Below are 7,298 nucleotides of genomic sequence, written 5' to 3'. Positions count from 1 at the left end.
GGGCAGGGTCGTGGGAGGGGCAGGGTCTCGGGGGCGGAGCGCTCGCACCGAGGCCCGGGTGCACACCTGTTGGGCGCCAGGGACGCTGCTCATCACCAGCGAGCGGGAGGCAGCCCTTGAGGGAGAGCCGGACACGATGTGCCTCCCCTCCGCTCCTTTCTGCCTTTCCTCTACGTTTGGCATAAACGGGCCTCTGGGGCACGGAGGGTAGGGGCCCTCCCGCCCGTCCAGCTTCCAGGTGCCTCTGATCTGTGCTGCCCCCACGGAAGCCCTCCAGGGGCTTCCTGTTGGGAGACTCACGTTTCACTCCTCCTTTGCCCTCTGGGCTCTTTGTGCGCCGTCCAGTGTGGCGGACACTAGCCAGCGCGGCGCAGGCATGGAACACTGCGGTCATGGCAGAAAATTCTTTGGGTCGAGCTGCTGGACTAGATGGGCTTGCTGCCATTGCAGCCACACCTGGCCTCTTCCTCACCCACCCTCTTCCTGCCCTTGTCTTAGTTCCTGGTGGGATGGCAGCTCACCATCTTTACGGCAGGTCACAGCCCACTTTGCTGACCGCCCTCTCCTACCAGTACCCTGGTTCAGGTCCTTTCTCTTTTCCTTCTCAGCACTTCATGTTTTGTCACTGTCGCTTGTTTGCTTGTTTTCCGCTTTATCTTGGGTCCCCAGGAGGCAGGGATTGGGACTGTTCCTCACTGTAGCCCCAGGGTGGACAGAGTGTCAGGGTGAGGTCCAGGTGAAGTTTTGTCAGTATTGGAGTGCTTCGGCCTATTAAAATGGTACTTCTGAGTGGTCAGCCTCGTATGTTGTAGGTCCTCGGTAGAAACCCGGTGCAGCCTGCCCAGGACAGTGCAGGAGCCCAGTTGTGACTGCAGTAGCTGTGGGAGAGTGGCAGTCTAAGAAGGCTTCCTGGAGGAGGTGGAGCTTCCTGGGCCACCTGCACATTTCTCTCCTCCTTTGATTGCTGTGACTGTATCCAGGCTACCTTCTCCGGGCACTCCTCTGCAGGGCCCTGAGGTGGGCACCTAGACACGGGCACTGCCATCTAGGGCTTTGGGGGCTCATGGGCAGATAGGAGTCCTTAAGTCCCCTCCTGCAAGGTGAAGGTCGGGACCCTGTTCCTGCCTACTGCTCCAGCCACATCTTCCACCACTCGCTTCGTGTGCCCTGCCAGTGCACAAGCCCTTGTTTCCTGCACAGCCCATGTCTTTTCTCATGTCTGTGCCTCCCACTTGGAATGCCTTGTACTCCGGTTCTCTTTGGACGCTTTCCTGTCCCCTTCCTCCCCTGGGTCGGTTCACCCACGTTTATGACCACAGCACACAGCACCCTTCTGTGTTACTGAGAGTTTCGTTGCTCTCTGACTAGTGTTTGGACTAGTGTTTGGGAGAAACAAACTGTTGGCCAAGGCTTAGATTTTTTTTAATGCGCACAGGCATATCTGTGGCTGTTGGGTTTGTTTTGATTGTGTTATTTGCTACAAATGGAATTTAACCTGGGTGGCTCAGTCCAGCCGTCATTCTTTCTGTTCTTTGAATTGTGATCTGTGCCATGTCTGTAATGACGGACTTGCTGGGCTGTGAAGGTAGGCCGCCTCTCGGATTCCTCTGTTTTCTGCCAGAACGTTCAGCACCGCCTGGCTGCTAAGTGTTTGCTGGATCCCTGAGTGGAGGAGTGGGTGACATGAGACTAAAGTGAAGGGGGAATGAACAGCGGCAGACCCGAGGGAGGCAGGTGAGGCCTGGATTTGGTGCTGGTCCCAGGAGGGCCAGCCTGTGCCGCGCTGAGAGTCACTTGAAGAGCAGTTGAGACAGGGCTGTGGGGAGCAGGGACCAGGGGGTCTGAGGTCTGGGGTCTGGGCCGGACCACACGAGGGGCCTGTGGCTAGAGGTGTGCACCCCCTCCCAGACCGCGGAGTCCAGGCTCTCGGCCCCTGGGCTCAGTATCGTGTGGGTGGGTCCACGATGGTGGTAGCAGTGCCGTGGACCTTTCCCTGGCGTGATTGCTGGCTGGGGAGAGCGGGGTCTTCCTGGGAACCGGCGCTGCAGGCTGCACACAGTCCCAGCAGCCCTGCGCTCCCGCCTCCAGGAGAGGGCAGCCCGCCCCGAGGTGGACGCAGGAGAGCAGGCCAGGCAGTCGTGCTGACCCTGTGAGCCCTCATCTCGGAGCTCCCAGTCGATAAAGTTTTATTGTTTTCTTTACGTGGGTTGATGGGAGACTGTCATTTTCTGCCTCTTGATGTCCCCCGAGGGAAGGATGGGGACCCAGCCCTGACCGCGTCAGCATCCTGGTACGAACAGTGAGGTCCTGCGGACACAGCGTGGCTGAGTCTCAGCTGTGGGGTCCTGAGCCACGTTCCTCATTAGCACGTCCCCGCCTTTCTGATCCCGCAGCCACCGGGAGGTGGTGGCATCCGCGCCATCGCAGAGACACAGGCGCTGAAGCTCTGGGAGGGGCTGTGGAGTCAGGGGGTGCCCGGGAGGCTGGTGCAGCTGCTCCTCTTCTGAGCAGCCCTCCGGCTCCAGAGACTGCTCTCTGGACTGTGTTTGAGGTGGGTCAGCGGGAACCCAGGAGAACTGACCATCCTCACCTTCTTTGTATCATCATCATGACAGTCAGCGCCGTTTATGGACCTATAGCACCTGCTATGCTAGGTTCCTCATATTCCTAAGATCAGGACACTTCCCGGGCTGAGTAACTTACCGGAGTCACAGGCGCGTAAGTGAGCGGCCAGGCTTTGCCTCCAGCACTCTGGCTCCAGAGCCCGCTCACGGCTCTGCTGCCCGGCCCGCCCAGCCTTCCTGCTCTGCTGCTTCCTGGGAGGACCAGATTGGAAGATGCCAGCACCCCAGAGGATGCTTTTTGAGTTGGAGAACGTCTTCGGTAGTGGTGATGATTATACTAATAAAGACTTAATCCTGACTTTTCCTCCGTATTGAACTGATGTTCTAAAGGAGTGTCTGGCACGGGTCGAGGGCATCAGGGAGTACAGCTCTGGAAGTGTGGTATCTCTCGTTGCGGCGGGCAGGGTGGTGGTTGTGGCTGGGCTGGAACTTGGAATTCTTGTTCCCAGTGTGGCCGGATGAAAGGGGGTTACAGTGAGCCCACCATTGGCCATGGCTCCTCTCTGGGACCTGTGGAAAGGAGTCAGGTCCTTAGGGCTTTGGGACCAGGTGCCATGCTCAGGCACCTGTCTGTCCACGTCTGTCCTACTGTTGCCCGAGCCAGACCCTGGATGTGGTTGCGGGGTCACAGGCTGCGCCTGCACCAACTAGGAAGCTGGATGTTAGGGGTGCGGGGTGGTGGGGAAGGAGGGCGGTGGGGTGTTGTCTGGGGAAAATGGGGGGCAGGCACCCCGGGGGATGGCAGGGGCATCAGAGCTCTGTTCAGGGAGTCGGCGCCAGACAGAGCCGGCCAGGGGCAGCCCCCCCGCCTTCCGCCCCAGACACCTCTGGCTGGCTGCCCTCCACCGGGAGCCATGATCTGTTCCTGCCAAGTATTCGGAAAGGGACACAGTTTTACACCGGCAGCCCGGAATCAACCTCTCCCACGTGAACTCGGCACAACAGCCCCCTTCCCGGGCCTGGCTGCCCTCTCAGCACAGGCTTTCGGTGGCGGTGCCAGCGAGGAGCTGGATCCCTGCCTCGGGTCTGCCCTCCTTCCCCACTACGGCCTCACCCACAGCCAGGGTGCTAATGAGCCTGGGCAGGTGGGAGGCGGGCCTGGGCTTAGGAGGTGCGTCGGTTCTGTGTCTTCCGGGTCCAGGGTCAGGAAAGCCTTCAGTCGCGGGGCGGACGTTCTGGCTGGGCCGCAGCCTCCAGCCTGGACCCCGTAATCCCCTCTCAGTGTCCTGGCTCTTCTGGCCCGGGGGCCTCTCTGGCCTGTTTCCCCGGCTGACATGTCTCAGGGCGCCCATCTGCAGCAGCAGGCCGCCTCCGCACTTGGCCTTTGCGGCTCTCACAGTGTGACCTGAATGTCTCCCCAGCCTCTGGTCAACCTGCTGGGCCGATTTCTCGGCTGCCCAAGCCTGCCCTCTGGGGTCAGCTTGGCTGCCCCTCTGGCTGGAATGGCCGGGCGCCAGTGCCCCCAGGGACGTCCTCCGACCGGACAAGGCTCAGGTCTGCGCTGTCGTGTGGAAGCCTGGCCCGTCCTCGGGGGCCTGGCACAGGGCAGGGGAGGGGCTGCAGACTGATGGAAAGCCTGGCGTGGCTGCTTCCTCGTTTCCTTTTGGTCATTTGTTTGGTGTCGGGCTCCCTATATACTCTCCAGGGCCAGGACCCTGTCTGTCTCTGTGGCCCCAGCACAGGAAGAGCACACAGTAGGTGCTCGATAAATGCTCATGTAAGCACAAACTAGCTATTGGAAAGGGGTATTTCTCAGCTCTTTCAGCTGGTTTCTGGGCATCTGCTGTGCCAGGGGCCACCTGCATCTAAGGTGGGCCAGCCGTGAGCAGGTGCTTCACATGTGTGTCGTGGCTCCTCGGAGCAGAAGGGAGACGGCAGCTTGCAGAGGGTGGGTTATAGCTTGCAGGGGGCGGAGCTGTGTGGGGATGAGTCTTCCAGGGCCCTGCAGGTGGGTGGCACGTGGAACATGCTGTAGGAACCCTGAGGAGTGGGGCCGCAGCTCCGAGTGGAGGATGTGGTGGTTTTAGTGCCACTGGTCAGAGCAGGGAAGCGGGGCAGTCATTTCCTCTTAGACCTCGCGAGGTGGTGCCTGTTTTCCCAAGGCCACGAAGTGCAGAGCAGGCTGGGCGTAGGACCTGGCGTGTCCAGCCCTAGAACCTGGGCTTTCCCACTCTGCCCCACAGCGTTACCGACCCGGGTTGTGGAGAGCTGCTGGACCAGTGGCTTGAGGTGGTCCCCGGAACTGGAGGGGCTCTAGTCACCCCAGCTGGCAGCATCCTCTTCCTTCAGCCAGAGCAGCTCTGATCTCATCCATTTCACCTGGACCTTCTGAGGAGGATTGTGTTTGAAGGAAGGATTCTGTCGCTGGGAAAAGCTCTAAAGCTGGCTCAGCCCTCATTCTACACCTGGGGAGGCAGGGGCCAGAGCCGCCTGCTGCTGTGGGGTGCAGCCTTGCCCTGCCTCTTCCGTCTCACAGCGTGTGCCGCTGCCCACCTGCAGGAGGGGCTGGAGGCCCGTGGAGGGGGGCCCCACAGGCAGCAGGCGGGGTTCTGTCTTACGGGCCAGGAGGGCCAGCTGGGCAGGAGTGAAGTCAGGCAGCAGGTGCAGGCACGGATGTGATTGGATGGACAGAAGTCTTAATGGTGTAGGGTAGGTCTTGCTGCGGTAACAAGTATCCCACAGGTGCCAGCAGCCTAAAACCACAGAGTCAGCTTTGTGCCTCGGGAAGGACACCCTTCCTCCACCTTGGTTTTACTTTTTTCCCCCACTCGCTGGGCTTCCCCTTTTCCTTGAAGGATTGCCCTGTGCTCAGAGAGAGGTCGAGCCCTGTGGGGTCACCTCTATTGTGGCCCCCATGTCCCAGGAGGCAGGCACTCGGGAAGCAGATCAGGCTGGATATGTCCTCTGCTCTGGCCACTTGGTGACCTCGGGCATGGAGATTGACAGCCCAGTGTCTTTTGCTTTTTTAATTATTAAACTTTATATTTTGAGACGTTGTGTGTTCACATGTACAACTGTAAGAACGGATTCTGAGCCTTCCTGTGTACCTTTACCCAGTTTCCCTAAAGGTAGCATCTCACAGAGCTGTAGCACCATGTCACACCCAGGATACCAACGATGGATGCAGTCAAAATTCAGGCTGTTGCTGTCACGTGGTTGTACTTTTGTAGCCACACCCACCTCCCTGCTACCTTCACCCTCCTGAACTGGGAAGCCCCAGTCTGTCCTCCTTTCTTCTTATGTCATTTCAAGAATGTTATACAAATAGAATCTTACAGTATGTAGCCCTTGGGGACTGGCTCTTTTCATCTGGTGTAATTCCCTGGAGATTTCTCAGGGTTGTCACATGTACCTGTAGTTTGTTTGTTTGATCACCAAGTCCTGTTCCATGGTGTGAACAGACTACGGTTTAACTGTTCCAGTGCTCTTGCACTTTTTGAATAGTGTATATGGTTCAAAAGTAGAAACATATGAGGAAGCATACAGTAGAAAGTTAAAAGTCTCCCCATCCCAGCCGGCCCGGTCCTTGTCTCCACATGTGACCCTGCTCTTGGTCTCTTATCTATCCTTCCAGATACGTAAGAATGCGATTATCTACCACATACAGATCTACACTTTGATATTTTTCCTTTTTCTGTCACAAGTCATGTTATAAATTTCTTTCCACCTTGGTTTTACTTTTTTCCCCCACTAACCAAAACGTCCTGGAGGTCTTCCTGTATCAGTACAGAGAGCTTCTCTTTTTCTCGTTGACAACTGCAGAATATTTCGAGTATGGGTATGTCAGAATCGATTTAATGTAGTCTTTTGTTGATAGAAATTTAGGTTCTTTTCAGTCTTTGCCTATTACAGAATGAATGACCTCTTCGTATGTCATTTGATGCATGTATGTAGGATGTATGCTCTGAGTGCAGGTGCTGGGTCAGAAGACTCAGACTTTCCTCATGAGGACACACCCTGCCAGCCCCCCTCCAAAGGGGAGGCACTGGTCCACATACCCATGGAGAGCTGTCGGCGCCCGTCCCCCAGCTGCTTGCCTGCTGAGTTTGATCAGGCTTCAGAGTGGGGACACATCTGCATTTCCTTTATGATGAATGAGTTTGGTATCTTTTTATGCATCAAAGAGCCATTTGTGTTGTAGTTGTGAGCTTTCTGTTCCTTGACATTGTCCATGTTTTAAAAACTGCGTTGTTGATTTTTCCCTGTAGATTATGGAGATGAGTTCTTTGAATGTCAGACGAATTCAGGGCATTTGCTGCTGCCTTTTGTTGTCCTTACTGTTTTGCCATGTAGCAGCTTTCGTGTAGTCAGATCCGTCAGCTTTCACATGTGGTGTTTGGATTTCGAGTCGTAGTTAACGAATGCTTCTTTTCTTCAAGTTTAAAAAGAAGTCCTGTGTTTTCTTCTTGTTTTCGTTGATTTCCTGTGTTTTCTTCTCATTTACGTTGATTTCCTTTTCAAGTTTTTATTCATTTGTCTTTTATCCTGGTGTGTGGTGTGAGGTACGAGCCTGACCTTAATTTTTTCCCAGATGGTCTACTAGTAGTCCTGTCCGAGTTATTAAAGAATCCGTTTCTTCCCCCACCGGTTTTAGGTTCTAGCTTAGTCAGGCCCTAAACTGCCATTTGTATTTAAATTTTAAAATAATGTATTTATCCTGATAACAGCCCTTCA

At 56.0% G+C, this 7,298-nt stretch overlaps 1 protein-coding gene across 1 annotated transcript in view; it reads left to right on the top strand.

Annotated features, from left to right (window-relative positions):
- TSNARE1 (t-SNARE domain containing 1) overlaps positions 1–7,298 on the top strand; it is an 83,502-nt gene that overhangs the window by 274 nt on the left and 75,930 nt on the right. The gene's annotated exons all lie outside the window — the stretch shown is intronic.

This window comes from Neophocaena asiaeorientalis, unplaced genomic scaffold (assembly GCF_003031525.2).
Source record: "Neophocaena asiaeorientalis asiaeorientalis breed wild unplaced genomic scaffold, Neophocaena_asiaeorientalis_V1.1 scaffold177, whole genome shotgun sequence".
NCBI classification, from domain to species: domain Eukaryota; kingdom Metazoa; phylum Chordata; class Mammalia; order Artiodactyla; family Phocoenidae; genus Neophocaena; species Neophocaena asiaeorientalis.
Note: the sequence above shows the minus strand (reverse complement) of the source record. Positions and strands in the feature narration are given on the sequence as shown.